General features: G+C 46.2%; 2 long non-coding RNA genes across 6 annotated transcripts in view; one reads left to right on the top strand and one right to left on the bottom strand.

Annotated features, from left to right (window-relative positions):
- Positions 1 to 21185, bottom strand: part of LOC147015748 (uncharacterized) — a 257017-nt gene that overhangs the window by 202974 nt on the left and 32858 nt on the right. For all 5 annotated transcript variants that reach the window (XR_015049819.1, XR_015049818.1, XR_015049821.1 and 2 more), the window contains exon 2: positions 112 to 186. This is a non-coding gene — a long non-coding RNA (uncharacterized LOC147015748). The remainder of the gene's footprint in view (positions 1 to 111; positions 187 to 21185) is intronic.
- LOC147015749 (uncharacterized) overlaps positions 1 to 21185 on the top strand; it is a 152822-nt gene that overhangs the window by 123900 nt on the left and 7737 nt on the right. The window contains exons 2-3 of the long non-coding RNA XR_015049823.1: positions 4498 to 4607; positions 7369 to 7402. This is a non-coding gene — a long non-coding RNA (uncharacterized LOC147015749). The remainder of the gene's footprint in view (positions 1 to 4497; positions 4608 to 7368; positions 7403 to 21185) is intronic.

The raw sequence follows: 21185 nt of genomic DNA on the forward strand, positions 1-21185 counted from the left end.
GTTATGACAAGTCTGCATTAAACCTGACACATTACTTCAACAAAATAAGGCGGACAAGATACAAGGGATTATGAAATGCTTTTGAAACATTTCATCTGATTTTTAGCTCACCTGGAAGGTAGTTCCGGGAGCTTATGGGATGGTGCGTCGTCCGTCCATCCATCCACATTACTTGCAACTTATTCTCTGAAACAACACATGCAATTCTGAAGAAACTTGACCACAACCATCATCACCGTGAGGTACCAAAATTTGTTCATGGCATTGAAAAAATTGGGGTCTGAGGGGGTCTATGGAGGGAGTATTATGGGGGGGGTTGCTCCCCCCCAAAAGAGGTATTTGCTTTCTTCTCAAAAACGACACACAATTCCGATGAAACTTGACTTCAACCTTCATCACCCATGATGTACTAAAGTTTGTTCATGACGTAAGAAAAATCAGGGTCTAAGAGGATATAAGGAGGGGTTGCCTCCCAAAACCTAAAATATGTACTTGCTTTCTTCTCTGAAACTACACACACAATTTAGATGAAACTTGACCACCACCTCATCACCTGTGATGTACCAAAGACGGTTCATGGCATTAAAAAACGGTCGGGGTCTATGGGGGTGTAAGTGGGTGGGTTTCCCCCCCCAAATATTTATTTGCTTTCTTCTCAGAAACTACAAACACAATTCTGATGAAACTTGACTCCAACCTTCATCACCCACGATGTACCAAAGATTGTTCACACCACTAAAAAAAATTGGGGTTTAAGGGCTTGAGTAGGAAGTTGTCCCCCAAAAGAGGTATTTGCTTACTTCTCAGAAACGACACACATAATTCCGATGAAACTTGACCACAACTTTCATTACCCGTGAGGGTACCAAAGATTGTTCACACCATTAAAAGAATTAGGGTCTGAGGGTTTCTATGGGAGGGGGGGGGGGTTGCTCCCCAAAACATGGATTTCTTTTCTTCTCCAACACCACAGACACAATTTCGATGAAACTTGACCACAACCTTTATCACCCGTGATGTACCAAAGTTTGTGCACGGCATAAAACAAAAAAATCCATAGGTAGTTACTTTCTTCTCCGTTACATATTTTGTGGGTTGTCCATGCCGTCCAGTGGTTCCCTGGTTCTCTTATCCAGCCACTACCAAGTGAGCACCCAGGGGTATTGCCCCGATGTTTATACATAACAATAAAAGTATGAAAGCTATTTGAGTTAATTCATCTACCTGTAAAGGAGAAACAATCTTCAAAAGATTGTGTTAAGCTAGGGCAGCATATGTCCGGTTTTTCCCGGACATGTCCTCCCTTTCGGTCCTTAAATCTCCGTCCAGTCGGTTTTTTTTAATATGTAAAAATGTCCGGGATTTTGCCGTTTTTTTGCTTTTGAATTTTCAAAGGGATACAATTTAAGATTTGGGATACTTTTTTACCTTATTTAAATGGTTAAACATTTTTGTACATTTTCCTATGGTGAGAAAATGTGGTTAGGTAATGTTTGGACTCAAACAGTTTAGTACAAGTCTATACTACTCTCTCATAGTGAAATGGATGGGTTTCAACATCACACTCATGTGTCTACTTCCTGTCCAATCTGAGAGTGAGAGAGAGTGAGAGTGAGAGTGAGAGTGAGAGTGAGAGTGAGAGTGAGAGTGAGAGTGAGAGTGAGAGTGAGAGTGAGAGTGAGAGTGAGAGTGAGAGTGAGAGTGAGAGTGAGTGAGAGAGAGAGAGAGAGAGAGAGACACACAGACAGACAGAGACAGACACACACACAGACAGACAGAGACAGAGACACACAGACAGACAGAGACACACAGACAAACAGAGACAGAGACAGAGACACACAGACAGACAGAGACAGAGACACACACACGGACAGACAGAGACAGAGAAAGAGACCAGTGGCGTGCTCATTCATTACCGTACACACTTGTTAGATTTTCTTTAAGAGCTCTTTATTTGATATTTTATTTTCCTACCCCCAAACACAATGCCAAAACGAAAGTGTAAGTTCACCGCAGAACTAAAGATAAAATTCCCATGTTTTTGAAGTTGTCTCAAAGAATGGGAAGCTGAGTGCTTGGTATGTAGAGCTGGTACATATGTGTGTGTGGCAAATAAAGGTGTTATTGATTTACAATCCAATGTGGACTCAGAAAAGCACAATATTTCCAGTAACAATTCAATATTTTGATTGTAAAAATCGTGGTTTGCAGTCAAAATTAATCGATGTCCGGAACACATTGAATGAGACTGCTGATACGATTGCTCGATACATGAAGGAAACTCTTGAAAAAAAGTATACTCTTTTTTTTTTGGAGTGTCTCTCTCTTGAGTGTCCTTTTTTTCAAAGTTTAAATACAGTAACCCTAGTATAATCGAAAGCTGATGGTAAACAATAACCTGTTCCCACCATCTTGTTCACTTCATCGGCTTCGAAGAGACTGCAGTACCTGTATTGTACAAGTTCTGTATCCATGCCACAGCTTAGTGAAAGCAAGGTTACACTTAATTATACCCCACCGCATGACGCTTGGCTATCTAGGAAAGAAAAAGTCGCGTTTGCTTGTTGCTGGAATTTAGTGTGGAAATGTCAAACAGCAAATAATTTAAATAATAACCCTGCTCACTGGTGCGCTAACTCTTGAATCAATATTTCTTTTGTGAGGGGGCTGACATGCAGCTGCCTTGAATTTGAGCATATTTCAGTGGTTATCTAATAGGGCTCTAATTATGCCTATCGTTAGCCCTCCCAAGTTGCCGCGGGGGCTCGAATGAGCTTTTGGCTCCGCAACTCGCTCTGCTGGCTGGTAAGGCAACCCACCCAATGTTGAAGGCAGATAAACTGCCAGGACTGAGGCTAACCCGGTACCCACCCAGTGTCGAAGGTGGATAAACTGCCAAGAATGGGGGCTAACCCACCCACCCATGCAGTGGCGAAGGCAGACAAAGTGCCAAGAGTGGGGCGAACCCACCCGCTCTGTGTCGAAAGCGGATAAACTGCCAGTATTGGGGCTTACAACATACACACTGCTGCATTCTATTGCATTTTCGTCCTTAAAGAGGTTGGCGTAAACCTCAGAATTGGTACACCAGCAAGAGGGATTAATTAACAACCCCACCCCACCCCCATCCCCACTCCCCCCCCCCACTTCCGCCCCGCCTTGCAAGCCACCATTGAGACCAATTATTAGACTCTGCTTCGTGCTGAAACTGTAGTGGGTACTCCAAGCAAATAAATGTAGTTGTCACAAATACTAACTGAATTCACATCAGACCTGTAAAGGCATCGCATTTTGGTGGCAAGTGGCATATATATTGGCTTCTCAATTCACTTTGCTGGAATGAAATTGCAAATACAAGATGTTTGGGGGTGTTCAAACAAGTCAAACAAAACGTAACACTCCATATATGTTTTCTACATCAAAGTGATCCGTGACATGGTGCTCACATCTCCATTTTCATAATGTTCATAACACCTCGTCATGAAAAAATACGACAGAATGCAATCTTGCGAACACATAAAGCTACTTTGTATCTTGTGTTTACAGGTGAGATACTTCAATACCGAGATACCTCTTTTATTGGCATCACATCACTGACTTTTGATCCTCAAGAGCTCCAACTTAGACATAGCCCTCCAATTCCTCACCACTCCTCTTTATGCCAAAACTGGTGTGTACTTCATGGCCAGTGTTTGTGTAGTTTGGTTTTGAAAAGAGTTCATAAACCCAGGCAATACAAAACTCATGAAGAAGTTTGTGATTCAGCCACGAGTAACATTCAATGGAATAATGTATTCCTCCTCAAGTTGATTATCTGTCTTCTCTCATGCATGGACGAATCATGTCCTCGAGTTTATTGCAGACTCTGTGGGATTAGAAAATTTGGTCGACTGCTGCCAATTCCATAAGAGAATTTTTTATAAACCTGAATCAGATTTCCCTTTTGTTTTCTAGATTCAAAAGCAAAGAGTGATGCTGTGATGTAAATGTACTGTTCGACCATGGCATCGCAGCCTTTCAAACTGCACAGTCACCTTTTGAGCATGGCAAGGGACAGCTCACAGATCTCTTCGGAATTTAATATAGTGAACAACCCCATGAGCCTTCACCGAGTTATTAGCACGATTTGCACAGGGGAGAGACACACACACACACACACACACACACACACACACACACACACACACACACACACACACACACACACACACACACACACACACACACACACACACACACACACACACACACACACACACACAACTGTTCCTGCAATTAGACTCATTAATTGAACAGCAATTGCTATTACTAATGTTTTACATTGACATTTAAAGAACATTGTAAATGATACCAATTCCACAACACCCGATATGTAATACTTAACTTTTTCGCAAATCTTGAAATCGTTGTATATGCATAAATTAAGACCTTGTCATTTTAAAGTGCATTGATTGATTTTCCGACTGCCTAGATCATTAACTAGACTGTTCTTTATAGAAAGATGTTTTCACCCTTTCAACCCACAACCTCTCCAATCACTGGGTCCACAACCTGGATCGTGGGTCCACATCAGGAGATTCATGACCTCAGCTGTGTCTATACACTCAGTGAGTCAAGCAATGGAACTTCATTTTCTAACTCTCTAACCAGAGCAGAAAGCTTCACCTATAGATGTTTACTTGCATTGCTAGAGGCTCTCATGTATTATGATCTAGCACATTCCATGATATCGAAATATACATATAAAACCTCACATTACTAGTGAATACATACACACCCTACCTTGCGGATCACACATACATTTCCCAGCACTTCCATTTTGCTTACCACTGAATCGAGCTGTTATTGAAATGCCACAAACCGTCATTTTAACGGATTACCCACGTACTCCACTGCATCCCCTGAGTAACTCTGAGTAACCACTGTAAATATGTTTAAAAACGCATTCCTTTGAATGATTCATCAATAATGCTTTTGCTGTTGTTGTACTTATTGAATTTCATTTGATGTCGTTTTGTGACCTAGTTTCCCCATCCTTAAAGACACATCCTTATCCTCAAAGACCCTTAAAGACACAAAAGATCCCAAGGACCCAAAAGACCAGTTAATCCCACGTGAAGGTGTTGGTCGCAAGGCCGAATGTTGTTAATGGAAGCCTTTTTGAAATTTGCTTGTCGAAGGCCAGTGTGCACAAAGCAACGAGGCGCAGTATGTATAACCGACATGGGGCGTTCAAAAAGTTCTTCAAACGAGATAAAAGAGTCTTATGCACCTAACAAGGTACATGTATAGCGTGTGTATATATTGTTGTGGTTTTATCTCTTTGGGACTCATCAAAACCACAACAATATATTATATATATGGAGTGTTCATAACATCTTTTTGGAACTTTGGGAACTTTTTAAACTTTTGATGTACACCTGATAGAAACAAACTGTAAATGGTGCATGAAAGTATAATTCATCAAGTTTTTACTCAACACAGTTAAAAAAAATTAGGCTTCAACATCATCGCCATATTTCCTAATACATCCTTCAATCCAATTTTCAAATTCTTGAAAACATTCTCCAGTTACTGCTGAGTAATCTACATATAATGGAACAAGTGTATATATGTATGTTCGCTCTTCACCCATTGGACAACTGACCTGACATCACCCACAATTGTAATCTGAAATACTTAATCTAAAGTGCCCAAAGGACCCAAAAGACCCCCACCCTGAGGACCCAAACGACCCTGAGTACCTAAATGACCCCAATAACCCCAAAAACCCTGAGGATCAAAAAGCCTGAAAAGACCCTGAAGACCAAAAATACCCCCAAGACCCTTAAAGATCTCAAAGACCCTGAAAGACCCTGAAGACCTAAAAGACCCAGGAGATCCCAAAGACCCAGAAGATCCCGAAGAGCCAAAATACTCCAAAACCCAAAAGACCTGAAATACCTAAAATAAGACCCAAAAGACCCCAAATACCTAAAATATGACCTTGAAGACCCAAAACACCCTGAAGACCCAAAAGATCTCGAAGACCTGAAAGACCCCGAAGACCTTTAAATACTCAAAAGACTCACAAGACACAAAAGACCCCAATGACTCAAAAGACCCGAAAGACCAAACACACCAAAACACCCAAACCAAAACACCCAAAAGACCCCATGTAACAAAAAGACCCCGAGGACCCGAAAGACCTAAAATGTCCAAATACCCTGAGAAACCAAAAGGCGCAAAGGACGCAAAAGACTCTGGGGACCCCGAACACCCAAAATATCCAGAGGACCCAAAAGATGCAGGGCATCCAAAAGACCCCAAGGACCCAAAAGACCCAGAGGACACAAAACACCAAGAGGACCCAAAAGAGCCGACAGACCCAAGAGACACAACGGGACTATCACGGACCCATAAAAATTTTGCATCATGTAAAATGTGACTTCAGGTCCCTAACCCCTCCCCCCTCCTGACACCCACACACAATTCCATGTCCTTTACCCCCCCTCCCAACTCTCACCTCTCTCTGCCCCCCTTACCACCACATCCAAACTCTGTGCTCCCCTTCCCCTTTCTTCAAATCCTCAAAACCCCTCTCAACCCAATGTCCTCAACTCCCCCCCCCAAATACCCCCTCAAAAGCCTGAAATCCCTCAAACCCCACTCTGTCTCCTCTCTGCACTCCCTCCCCCCACTCAACTCTGTCATCCCCTCCCCCTTTCTTCTTCAAGTCCTCAACTGCCCCAAATCCCAAGACCTCACCCCCCCCTTCCCAACTTCTCAATCCCCCTCTTTCAACTCCATGCGCTCTCACCCCCAACTCTCTGTCCTTCCCTCCCCATTTCTTCCTGTTCTTAACAACATTACACAAATATACACAGGGAACTTTGGTACATGAGCAGGCCATTCGGTCTATCATGCCTGCGTTGTTCCTGTTCCTATTTGTTAAGAACAATGTTAAAAAGTAAATGTAGATGGAACATTAAATTCACAATCACTTCCCCCTTTCTTCCCTTATCCTCACTATGATTCACGGACCGGTGTTTGTGTGTTTGTTTGTCACACTACTACTTCTACAGTTGGGGGCTAATTCCATCCAGACTTGCTACATAGGATCAGCATGACTCCAATTAATGTATAGGGGTGTGTTTTAAAAAAATCTTTGCCAGTGGTCTTGAGGGAAGGTGGAATGACACACATTCTCTATGTAAATGTGTATGATGTCACGCAGCCTCGAGGTGGAAGTATTACTCGTCTACCATTTACAGTACAGTATTCCTGTCCCCACCGTTTTCCAGTGCATTGAGTTGTTTTGAATTATAAGCAGTACGTATGTTTTTGCTTCTTGCACATAACCTAGGTTATTGTTTTTTGCCTCGACAGAGCTGTCAGTTGCCCATACACCACCAAAATAAAGGTATGCATCAGCAGAACATATTGCATGCTTGGGACAAGATCACCTGCAGAGTGGGCACCCTGCTAGTGTTACGTAATGATAGTGCGTGAAGCGCGATCCGGCCGTTCCGTCTTTTAATCTCATTCCGTATTTCTTTATTTATTTACCATTGAGCTTCAGTGTGTCTGTCCAGACCATAACTTTCTTTTTTTTGCCATTTGAGCTTTTGTCAGCAAATCTTCAACAAACATTTATTATGAGAACACAGAGAACATAAGTGAATAAAACGTACAAAAAAAAAATATATATATTTTTTTAGCTGTTGTTTTCATCAAGTTCAGTTTAAGTACAAATCAGATGCAGATGAGCTTTGCATTTTGGGATGTTTTTGAGTTATGTTTTCATATGCAATTTACAGTTTGTTTCTATCATGTGTACATCAAAAGTTATAAAAGTTCAAAGTTGTAAAAGGACTTTATGGACACCCTGTATCTACATATATGTGTCTATCTATCTACATATCAATGTAAATGGAAAGATTATGTCTGAAAGGGGTAAACGTCGTAACCACAGCACGTACAATGCTGAATGATACCTTACTAAAGAGCTCTTGGGTTCAGAGAGTGCATGTGGAGGTTTACAAAGATACAAAAATATTCACGCAATTTTGAGTTATGTGCATTTTTGTTGTGCCGGTCCAGCGGCTCACTTTAATATCCCCGTCTCCAACCTTGTCAGAGGGGCGGGGAACAAAAACGACATGGATAGCAAGACTTGTCATTCATCATTACCGAGATGTGATGTATTAAATCGATTTGAAGGGTCAGAATGTTAATCAACACGACCACTACAAAATAAAATCTCCTCCAATAGCTAATTATGTCAAAGGTCAGGGGACAACGTTGCTCAGGTTAGTGGACGGTGGCACCACTGATTTATTTTTGCACAACATTGTTTCTTCATAAGTGGTCATGGCCACTTCATGGTGATAAGGAAAAGCATCAGGTTAAAGTTTGAAATAATTCTGTGGTATTTTCCTGATTTTCACCATCACGGCTTTCCTGTTTTGTTGGCAAAGACTATGTGATGAAATGCTATTGATGCAATGCTATAAGTTTTGTGGCAAACAAAGCAACTGCGTGCAATTACTATAAATATTGTTGCGGATTCGCGCCCGCCGGCGTACTGACGGCCACGTAACTCGAATCGCGGCACGTCGCCCACCGGACGGACAATCCAGTCGTGACCCTCTCGGACTAACGCCGGGAACCAGTCACGGGTGGACCTTTCGGTCTCACCGCGATCGAGCCAATCAGCCCCCGCGTGGGATAGGGTTGCTCGCCAAATTCGACCTACCTAAGTACCCACGCGGAGGGTAGACGGGGCGATCGCACCTCGCCGCAGGTCGACTTCGGACACGGGCCACTTAAGCGACCTGTTCCGTACTATCAGAATAACCGAGCGGTGTTATCGTCGACCTCGACGGTTCGATTAATTATCGGGCGTATTCAGCCCACTACCAACCCTTTACGTGAAGCAAGATGAGGATTCAAAGAAAGAAATGACGAAGCGAAGCGGGAAACAGTTCAACAATAAAGCACATTTATTCGCGGCACACGGGAAGCACACATTCAATTCCACCAAAAGCACACAGAAAAGACACAATGCAATTTACACAAAAAGCAAATGTAAAAGCGAAAACACAATGCAGAGCTAATACCGACTACCGAGCACACGGCAACACTTATACAATTCTACTTCACAGACGGCGCCGACAACACATACCCAAAACCAAGGAAAAGAATAGAGGACCCTCAAAGATGAGGCGGGCCTGAGGCCGAGACCGGGTCGCGCCTACCTGTCTGGTGATGAGACGCGGAGCGGCGATGGCGCCTCAACTCCGCGGGCCTCGCGGACGGTGTCTGGTAGGGGGTGGGAAAGGGGCCCCCTTGGTCGCACTATCTCAGCGCGGGGGGAAACAGGAGGGGGTTGCTGATGCTCGGGGTATAGAGGATCTTTATTATCCCGCGACGAGCGTCTCCACCTCGGCCAGGTCGCGCTGTCGGCCTCCCTCGGGTGCAGCTCCCTGCACGACGCGAGCACCCCCTCGTCTGGTGTCGCCGCCTTTCCACAGCTCCGTCCCCTCCGTTCCGACTCCAACGCACACGACGAGCAGCTCCACCGCCCGCGAAGTCTTGACTCTCTGTTTCCGACTCTCCTACTCTCCGCCTCTGGACTCTCCGACCCCCTTCTTCTCCTCCTCTGGACTCTCCTGACTCTGCTCTTCTTTTCTGACTGACGAACACGGTCCTTTTATCCCCCCGTAGCTTCGCCTTTGACCCCCTCCCTTTGACCTTTCACCTCGCTCCCCATTGGCCCGAGAAAAAGTGGGCGTGAAGGCTTTTTGATCCATAAATTTGCATATATCGATCGCCCTGGGGGCGGGGCCAATTCGCCCCTCGCTCACCGATTGGACGGCAAAAAGTGGGCGTGTGTCGTTTTTGATCCGTTTTTGAAGCACAAAATCCGTGATTTTGTACACGCTGTTCGACGCGCGCCCTGCACGAGTCCAACACCGGTACCCACAGCGGGGCAAGAACGGTGGCGATGCTACGGTTGCGAGGTGTGACGTGAAGGTCGTGGCGGTTGTGGTGAAGCGGCGTTGTGGTTGGTGGTTGATGTTGTGGTTGTGGTGGTAATCATGGCGGTTGGTCCAAAATAAAGATAGTAAAAGAAAACGGCTATCCTGAAGAGTCGCAGCACGCATAAATGACATGTATTCCCACTAGACAACGGGTTTGGGCCTAACTACACATATACTTGCCGAGATACCTCACCTAAGGGACCTGAATGGTGGTTTGCGAATTTGGTAACCACAACACTACCCCCTCCCCTTTTTACAGACTCGTCCCGAGTCGTCAAATTTTCGTGTGCCATCATGTGTAGTTTTCCCCTAGTACATTTTACCTACGGATCCCTGAGTGCGACATTCATGGTATTCGTGTCCCCAAAATAAATAACCTGAGGGCTGCGTAACTACCTAAACAAACTCACTCACACGGACGACTTAAATAAAATTGCCGGCGCTAGGACATACATGCCGGGGGCGCACTCATATTTACAGTACATCTTAACCTTAACTTACAAATTTTACACTAAACCATGGCCCAGGATCATTGAACTCTGCAAAAGAAAGCAGTTAGCAGGGAGCCAGGCTGCCCGCATGCAGTCTCTGGCTCAAACAATGCAGGTGACAGGGAACGTGGCTGGCTGCTCACACGCAGTCCAAGGCCTTCCCTTTTGAACTGAACGCAGTGAACCACAACGGTGCATGGGCTGCACAAACGCAGTCTCCGTGCCAGCTCAAGTGGCACACGCAATGAGTACAACGAATGGATGCATGAACACAAACACGGTGCACGGGCCGCCACTGCAGGCCCGTGTTGTAGCTGCCAACAGGGCAGTTCTTGCAGCTTGCAAACTGTTGCCTTGCGGATCCTGGCGCACATGGAAATGAACAGGGGGGGGGGCAAAGCAAAAATTGAACGGGGCTGGTGAACGTGGGCAGTGGGCATGGCATGGCAAAGGCAAGCAGGCAAACACAGCCCGCAGAAGAAGGCCGCTGCAGGCAAACTCAGCCCACAGAACCAGGCCGTTGCAGGCAAACACAGCCGGCAGATGAACTGGCCGGCACAGGCCTTGAAGAAAAACAGCCAGCAGATGAACTGGCCGGCACAGGCCTTGCAGCACAGCAGCTGCAGACGATCCAGCCGGCACAGGCCTTGCAGCACAGCAGCTGCAGACGAAGTTGGCCGGCCTCCGCCTTGAAGCAAAACACGGCCAGCCGATGAAGTTGGCCAGCTCTTGCCGTTCAGTGGAGGTTGGTGGAGGGAGTGCGGTGGTGCTGGCCACTTGGAAGGCGGGCTCGGACCTACCTACCTGTCTCCCTCCCACCTATCGCCTTTGCCTGTCACTGTCTATACCCACTCCCTTAATTTGTCAAACCCCAATTTAGCCCCAACTTATTTTTTTGTTGTTTTTATTTTTACTTCCCCACTATAAATCGTCCCCTAACCCCCTTTATCGTCCTTGTTCGGCTAACCTATCCTGTCACCTCGCCTACTCCCCACCCCTACGTTCCCTTCCCGGAGGGGAATAAGGGAGAGCTAGCGTCCTGTGTCGAGGCCCAACGAAGCCTCAGAATGGCCTCCCCAGAGTTCGGCGATCTATAACCAAAGTGGGTCCAGCGGCCCACAACGACAGCGAGGGGATGGATGGTGCGGAGGGGTACATCTCCTAATCTACCCTAACCATTTAACTGTTAAACTACCCCGGGGCTTTCAACAAGCGCCTCGCGCTTAAACTATTGGTTCTAACAACCCAGATTCCCGTCGCCTGTGTTGGTGTCCTCACAATTTCGGGCCTCGCCCCCCAATTTTCTCTCCGTGCCCTCACACGGTCTCCTGGCTGGGACACGTGGCTCCCTTTGGCAGGCACGACCCTCTGCCGATTCTCCCGCTATGGCACCCCCGGCACTACACTGCCTCCGAGCCTACCAGCTCCCTAACACCGGGAGTCGCCCCCATGGCACCTCCCCTGACACGCACACGTGGCAGGCCGGCCTCCCGGGCCCCTTTCCGAGGGTCACCCGTGCCCACAACACTGCCCACGCGGCTAATGGCGCCCCGGGCCCCCGCACCAAGCAGGCGCACCCGTGCCCACTACTCTATCCCGGCCCCCCATGGGCCCATGGCCTACCGCGGCCGACTAGCCTGGTGCCCGGGGTACCCACTCAGCGATACTCACCTTTCGCAGCCACGCTCCCAAGCCCGTCAACAGGGCTCCTGCACCCCTCCAAATGGGTCTCGAGCCTACACTCCCACCAACAACAAAACGACCTCCATTTTTCAATTTGACTAACCCAGCTAACTCACTTTACTCTGACCCCGGGGTCCCTTGGGCGGGAGTCACTTCTCCCCCCAATCACTCATCGCACCATGCATTCCCCATTCACTCCACACACACAGACCCGCTGGCCTCACTCACTCAGCATGTCTCCACATCATAAATCACCAACTCTTCAACATACTCACCGCTGAACTCTGCCATCCTTCGAACTACATCCCCTAACTAACTCGTGCTCCCACGTCGTCCCTTATACTACAGCACGTTCCTTTTAACACTACGTCGCTAAGCTACGTCAACTCTACACATCCACAAGTCTGTCACTGTCTCCAAATAAATCATTTTATTTCCCAACCTAAATCTCGCTATAATCCCTCTAATTAATCCATTCCACGGACCCCATGAGGACTTACCCCTGCCCCATGAAGTCGGTCTAACTAAGCTCACCCTTCCCCCTAACTAGTTTCCATCCTGTGCCCCTGGTCAAGGGGGTCTTTCACCCCTTGCCCAGGAATCCTGTGCACCCGAAAGTGAGGCTTGCTTTTTTTTTTTTTTTTTTTTTTTCCATGCGCAGCACCTGCGCGGCAACTCAGAGCTCGCGCACTTTGCACCTGCCCGTGACGTCATGCAGCTGCACGTGTTCCTCGTCCCTCCTTGGACGGTTCCATCCGGCAGAGATACCCCTCCTGCCGGATTCCAACCACACGTGCAGCCATGACGTCACCGTGCGCATAAAAAAAAAACACAAGCCCCACGTCTCGAGGGGTTCCCCACGCGAACACATGTGCTTTGCCCGTTGGAGCTCAACACACACGATCGCGTGGAGAACCCGTCCGGTCCAAATCCATTTACCTGCCTAAACTTTGTCCGTCCGCGGGATCGGCAAATCCACCGCGTGCGTTTCCGGACCGGGACTTCACTCTCGCAAGCGAGCACGTGGTGGTCTCGTGCGTTGCACAGCACGAACCGCGTGCTCACTGCTGGGTGAACCCGGCACGGTCCGCGAAACAACTACAGCCGCTACCCGGCTTTCTCTCCTCTGTCGCCGTCTCCGTCTCCATTCCACACACGCATACCTGCGTGTTACGACGCACACAGTCCACTCCATCACATTCACACCGGGAGACGCGGCTGCGTGCTCCCGCATGCCAACCGACATCTCCCTCACATACCGCTCTCTCACACACACGGTCTCCCTTGCATTCAGCGACCTTGCACACGGCCGTTCACTCACGCATGCGGGGGCACTCACCCGCGGTGCCTCACTCGCACTCCGTGCCTCATCCACACACGGCGTGCTGGGAAGCACGTACTCCGGCACCATCGCCACCACACCACTCACACACGGGGTCGCTTCCACACACGGGGACGCACTCACACCTTGCACCACACACACAGGGACAACCACACTGGGGATTCGTGTCCCCACAAGGGTCTCCGGGGCCTCTATACCCCCCAAGCTTTCAGTGCACCCGTTCGCAGCACTCGCCCCCTCAACCTCGCAAAGCACGACCGAACTCACCTGGTCGTGACTCGCCTCAAGGGGGCAGACTCCCTCCCCTCGTTCCTGGAGGAGGCCATCCAGGTGCTCGCACTGGGTCTCTACCCAGTCCGCCAGCTCACCCCCTTTATCCTCCACTACCTCCGTGTGTGTGCGTCACTTACCCCGTCTTCATCGTGCAGTCTCTCCTCTATTTTGTCTGTCTCCCGTGTCTCTATACATTTTCTCTCCTGGTTCCTTTTTTTTGTCTCTTCCTGGTTCCTTTTCCTTTCCCATCTGAGTCGTTCTTTCTCTCTGAGCCCCATTAGCTGTTCGTTCTCCCTCCGTTTTAGTTGTTCAATTTCACACTCATAGAGTTGTTGTTTTCTCTCCCACTGTTCCTCCTGCTCTTTGTTTTCCAATCTCATCGTTTCTTTCAATTGGCTCATTTCCTTCCTGTGTTTCATTCGCTGTTCTCTCACTACTCTTCCTCGTTTCCTCTCCTGTCCTTCCTTCTCCAGTTTCATGGTTTGCTTCATTTGGTTAATCTCCTTTTTGTGTTTCATTTGCTGCTGTCTCATTACTCTTCCTCGTTTCCTCTCCTGTCCTTCCTTCTCCAGTTTCATGGTTTTCTTAATTTGGTTAATCTCCTGTTTGTGTTTCATTCGCTGTTCTTTGTCTATCTCCTCGTACTCCAGCCTCAGCTTTTCTTTCAATTGGTCAACCTCAGATTCATGTTCTTTTTGTTTTCTATTCCATTGTTCCTCTCGTTCTTCCCTCTCCAATCTCGTTGTGTCCTTCAATCTCCTGATTTCTCCTTCCTGCTTCATTCCTTGCTCCTTTACTTTCTCCTCGTATTCAACCCTATTTTTTTCCTTTTGTCGTTCAGTTTCAAATTCATACTCTTTCAGTTTTCTATTCCACTGTCTTTCTTGTTCCTCCTTCTGCAATCTCGTCATTTCTTTCAACTGACTGATTTCTTTCTCCTGTCTCATTCGTTCTTCCTTCATTACTCTTTCTTGTTCCTCATTCTTTAGTCTGGCCTTCGCTTCCAGCTGTTCGATCTGTACAGTGTGGTTTCTTAAAGTTTCATTTTCCGTTCTCTTCCTTTCCTCTTTTAACACTCTCAGTTCGTTTTGTAGTTCCCTCTCTTTGTTTTGGTGTTTCTGTAACTCAGAAACTTTCTTTTCCAATTTCTTTCTCATCTCCGCACACTCAGACTTTGCTTTGGCTTCTAACTGTTCTTCCGGCTTGCGCTTGTGGTTTTCTACCCGCCTTCCCAGTTCCTCTGTCTCCATTTTTCCCTCCAGTCCCAGCTTATCAACTCTCTTCGTCATGTCTTGAAGTCTTTTCTCACACTCCACCGTTTCGACCTTCAATCCCTCCTCTGTCTCCTCCTGGCTTTCTTTTAATTGGTTTTTCGCTTCGAGTGCGTTTCCATCCATTTTTTTATTTTCCATTTGTTGCGTATTTCTCTTCATTTCGTTGGTTATGCTCTGCACGAGTTCCATAACATGCTGTATCGTCACCTGCCCTGGCCACTCCCACTGACTACATTTAGCGGTGGGGTTATAATAAAAAAACCGACCAGATGAACGGCATCGATGCCTTTCCCAACCTTCTGGTACGGGTTTCTCTTGCACGGTGATCTCGTCCTGAGCCATGGATTCTACATTACTATTACACATACCTAATCCACCCGGCACCCGCTCGCCTTGAGACGCCATCTTGCTTCTCGTGAAGGGTTAATTTAGCTCGCCCGTAATTTGGAGGGAATCGGGGGTCGCTTCTCTCACCCCTGGACCGATTCCCGTGAATTTAGCCGGAGACAGGAGAGCCCGTTTTCCTGTTCTCCAATACCAGTGCCGCGAGGAGGGCGATGAATTTGTATCCCACTCCTGACACCAGTGTTGCGGATTCGCGCCCGCCGGCGTGCTGACGGCCACGTAACTCGAATCGCGGCACGTCGCCCACCGGACGGACAATCCAGTCCTGACCCTCTCGGACTAACGCCGGGAACCAGTCACGGGTGGACCTTTCGGTCTCACCGCGATCGAGCCAATCAGCCCCCGCGTGGGATAGGGTTGCTCGCCAAATTCGACCTACCTAAGTACCCACGCGGAGGGTAGACCGGGCGATCGCACCTCGCCGCAGGTCGACTTCGGACACGGGCCACTTAAGCGACCTGTTCCGTACTATCAGAATAACCGAGCGGTGTTATCGTCGACCTCGACGGTTCGATTAATTATCGGGCGTATTCAGCCCACTACCAACCCTTTACGTGAAGCAAGATGAGGATTCAAAGAAAGAAATGACGAAGCGAAGCGGGAAACAGTTCAACAATAAAGCACATTTATTCGCGGCACACGGGAAGCACACATTCAATTCCACCAAAAGCACACAGAAAAGACACAATGCAATTTACACAAAAAGCAAATGTAAAAGCGAAAACACAATGCAGAGCTAATACCGACTACCGAGCACACGGCAACACTTATACAATTCTACTTCACAGACGGCGCCGACAACACATACCCAAAACCAAGGAAAAGAATAGAGGACCCTCAAAGATGAGGCGGGCCTGAGGCCGAGACCGGGTCGCGCCTACCTGTCTGGTGATGAGACGAGGAGCGGCGATGGCGCCTCAACTCCGCGGGCCTCGCGGACGGTGTCTGGTAGGGGGTGGGAAAGGGGCCCCCTTGGTCGCACTATCTCAGCGCGGGGGGAAACAGGAGGGGGTTGCTGATGCTCGGGGAATAGAGGATCTTTATTATCCCGCGACGAGCGTCTCCACCTCGGCCAGGTCGCACTGTTGGCCTCCCTCGGGTGCAGCTCCCTGCACGACGCGAGCACCCCCTCGTCTGGTGTCGCCGCCTTTCCACAGCTCCGTCCCCTCCGTTCCGACTCCAACGCACACGACGAGCAGCTCCACCGCCCGCGAAGTCTTGACTCTGTTTCCGACTCTCCTACTCTCCGCCTCTGGACTCTCCGACCCCCTTCTTCTCCTCCTCTGGACTCTCCTGACTCTGCTCTTCTTTTCTGACTGACGAACACGGTCCTTTTATCCCCCCCGTAGCTTCGCCTTTGACCCCCTCCCTTTGACCTTTCACCTCGCTCCCCATTGGCCCGAGAAAAAGTGGGCGTGAAGGCTTTTTGATCCATAAATTTGCATATATCGATCGCCCTGGGGGCGGGGCCACCCGCCCCTCGCTCACCGATTGGACGGCAAAAAGTGGGCGTGTGTCGTTTTTGATCCGTTTTTGAAGCACAAAATCCGTGATTTTGTACACGCTGTTCGACGCGCGCCCTGCACGAGTCCAACACCGGTACCCACAGCGGGGCAAGAACGGTGGCGATGCTACGGTTGCGAGGTGTGACGTGAAGGTCGTGGCGGTTGTGGTGAAGCGGCGTTGTGGTTGGTGGTTGATGTTGTGGTTGTGGTGGTAATCATGGCGGTTGGTCCGAAATAAAGATAGTAAAAGAAAAACGGCTATCCTGAAGAGTCGCAGCACGCATAAATGACATGTATTCCCACTAGACAACGGGTTTGGGCCTAACTACACATATACTTGCCGAGATACCTCACCTAAGGGACCTGAATGGTGGTTTGCGAATTTGGTAACCACAACAATATAGTAGCCTGGTGTTGGCTTAGTGGTTAGGGTGGTGGCTTTGGATCCTAGGGTCCTGAGTTCAAACCCTGTTGGGCTGCTGAATTAATACACCAGTTGGTTGACTCAGCCTGTCATCCTTCTGAGGTCAGCAAAATGAGTACCAGTGCAATGGTAAGGGGGACACTGCATCAGCTGGCATAGCCACGTCCCAACCAATGATGCAACCAGCAGCCACAGGCTGCACTCGATAGAGAGAGGGACTATAAATAAAAGTGTTATCGTACATTCGCTTTTTTTCAGTAATCATTTGTATTTGGGGACAGTTGTAGTCATAGAAGTTGTGAACACTTTTTTGTGAACAGAAATCTCGGCTCTTGGAGGAGCTAAATTAAATCGACCAATAGGTTCACAGACTGACAGAGGATGAGGAAGAGGAAGACAAAGACATTGCACATGAGTGAGTGAGTGAGTGGCAGAAAGGAAAGGAGTGTGAAAAAGGGTGGGGTATGAGAGGGTGATGGCAATCAGAAAGAGAGGAAGAGAGCAGGGGTGGGTATAGAAGAAAGCATGAGGTGACTTGGGTCAGCCCTTTTGATGGACTGAAGTGGAGCAAAGAACAGTAGACATAGGGAGTCAGTTCCACAGAAGAAAATAAGAGAGGGGTGAAGGAATGGAGGTGAGCATTCAGCTTAGAAATGGTTAGCGTAATGAGGTATGGAATTCAAGAATAACCTGTGTGATCGGGGCTTGTTGGTGGAAGCTGGAGAGACCAGAGGGTGGGAGGGTCAGGAGTGAGGTGATAGGTGAAGAAAACTGTGAGTAAACCAACCTATACCCATGGTGGGTGAGAAGCAGACCTTGGGATTCAGCCTCCTGCTGAGATATGCCAAGAACACAGAGAGCCTTAGACTCTCTCGTCTCCAGGGGATCAAGATGGGAAGCAGCTGCACTAGTCTGGAGTGGGAATCCATACTCCATGATACTTCAGTTGAATGAAGACTTCATACACCGTAACAAGGTTGAAGTGGCTCAAGCAGCCCAGAGTTTTGATTTCCAAAAAGACAGGTTCAGGCAGAAAAGACCAATTATCACTCATACAGTGGCCTTCCTCAGGCAGTACCCTCTCACTTTAGTCATATTTAGTTCAGGATTATTGGGCTGAGCTCGTGCTGCTATTCACAACCCAGCTTGCAAGCTGTGGAATCATGTAAGATGCATCATTACATCGTCACGGAAAGAGATTCCGTCTTGCTGCAAATCTTCTTCCACCAGCCAATGACTGTGCATCCTGCAGATGTTCAGCTGTAAAAATAAAGTACTTTGACAGATAGGAACAAATTGCTTCCTCCCCAATTACATTTAGTTTATCTAACATTGTGCAGAGCCACAGGTGGATTGCAACGTGAAGTTAGGTATACAATTGACAGAGAAATAAAATAATTTGCTCTCGAGCTACGAGGGATGTTCGAGACGTTCCATGGAACGAGAAGTGAACAATAGTCCAAGAAACGCCAAATTTTTATCTGTGAAACTATACAAGTACATATAGAATTATACTGTCTTGTGAAAAAACATTTCTTCACCAAATGCAACTTCATGCCTGAATGTCTCAAAGAAAAATCATCCCTCGGTCATAATCTGGCCCTAAAGCAAATTACTTTTGATTGTAACAGACACCTTCTGAGGAACAAACAACACTGAATGTATAACATTCTCTTTTCTCGCCGAAATTATCACGTAAAAAAACACATTGCAATCGGAGTGAAAAACACAAAACGAAAAGCATGAAATTTTATAACATTTTAAATTATCTGATATCTTTACACTCTGACAGTATGTATATGGAGTGTATAACATTATATATATATATATATATATATATATATATATATATATATATATATATATATATATATATATATATATATATATATATATATATAAAAATTTCGGCACGCCCCTTTTTTTGTTCCACCATCAGATTTTTGTTACTGCATGAAATGAAACAAGCTTTGACATATATAGTAATGATATTATTGTCTTCCTTAAGAGTTGCCTCAAAATTAGTTTTGATGATTATCTATATTAATATCTTTATTAATATTTCGGCACACCCATTTTTTTGTTCCACCATCAGATTTTTGTTACTGCATGAAATGAAACAAGCTTTGACAAATATAGTAATGATATTATTGTCTTCCTTAAGAGGCTCCTCAAAATTAGTTTTGATGATTATCTATATCAATATTTCGGCATGCCCCTTTTTTTTGTTCCACCATCAGATTTTTGTTACTGCATGAAATGAAATTATATTAATATTTCGGCATGCCCCTTTTTTGTTCCACCATCAGATTTTTGTTACTGCATGAAATGAAACAAGCTTTGACATATTATATCGTAATGATATTATTTTCTTCCTTAAGAGGCCCCTCAAAATTCGTTTTGATGATTATGGTAGTTAAACAGTTCATGTTCATCCGACTTTTTATTATTCCTACTGCACTTCATTAGAACATAGATTGTGGATGGATGCGCAGATCCCAGGAGAACAACTATAGCTGTACAGAACAATTCATATTATCAATGGATAAAAATGATATTTAATTGATATTATAATAAATTGTTTATTTAAAAATATCTTCAAATTTTGTGAGTTTTTAGTTTGTTGTGAAATATTAGGTCCTCGGGTCTCCGCATCGTGGCGTACAGGCTTAAGTCGTACTTCTGTTTACTACCGTAGAAAATCACAGAACCATCCGATCGACATGCTGTTAACAGTTTCAGAATCAGCTAAATTCTACAACATATGATTATGGAGACGAAACTGATCCGGCCAGCTAAAATCTACAAGATATGAATATGTAGACGAAACTGATCGGGCCTTTTGGATCACTTTAAAGTAGGGTGCCCTGTAATTTTAATGTGCTCTATGGATCCTCCGGAACTCACGAATGGTACACGTTGTGTAGTCACTAAACTACGTGGTAATGTCATCGAAGTGGAGCTACTATGGGACAGTCGAAGGGGAAAACCTGAATGATAATCAATGGATAAAAATGATATTATATATTGTTTAAAATACATTCATGCTATCTGTCTTTTACCATATGTTGCCAGTGACGCCCGTCGAAGACGCGCACCTTTACTAGTGTATATATATGTGTGTGTGTGTGTGTGTGTGTGTATGTATGTATGTATGTATGTATGTATGTATGTATGTATGTATGTATGTATGTATGTATGTATGTATGTATGTATATATATATATATATATATATATATATATATATATATATATATATATATATATATATATATATATATATATATATATATATTTATATATATATATATATATATATATATATATATATATATATATATATTTATATATGCCTGGTGTTGGCTTAGTGGTTAGGGTGGTGGCTTGGGATCCTAGGGTCCTGAGTTCAAGCCCCGTTGGCTGCTGAATTAACACCAGGGGGTTGACTCAGCCTGTCATCCATCTGAGGTCGGCGAAGTGAGTACCAGTGTACTGGTCCCGGTGTATGTCCCGGTTGGAATAGGTATACCATATCCCTGTGTGTCGTAAGAGGCGACCAGGGTTGGCGTCAGGAAGGGCATCCGGCCATAAAACATTGCCTCAAGAAAAAGCCTAACCCCTGCACAGCAGGGAAAAATGGCTGTAAAAACGGTTATTTTTTATATATATATATATATTGCAAGATAGTGCATCAATGGCAACATAAAGTATGTTGCATGTTTTTGTGACGAAAACTTCAAATTTCATCACGACGTCTTATAT

This window comes from Eptatretus burgeri, chromosome 12, assembly GCF_056783735.1.
Source record: "Eptatretus burgeri isolate ZD-2024b chromosome 12, Ebu_testis_v1, whole genome shotgun sequence".
Taxonomy (NCBI): domain Eukaryota; kingdom Metazoa; phylum Chordata; class Myxini; order Myxiniformes; family Myxinidae; genus Eptatretus; species Eptatretus burgeri.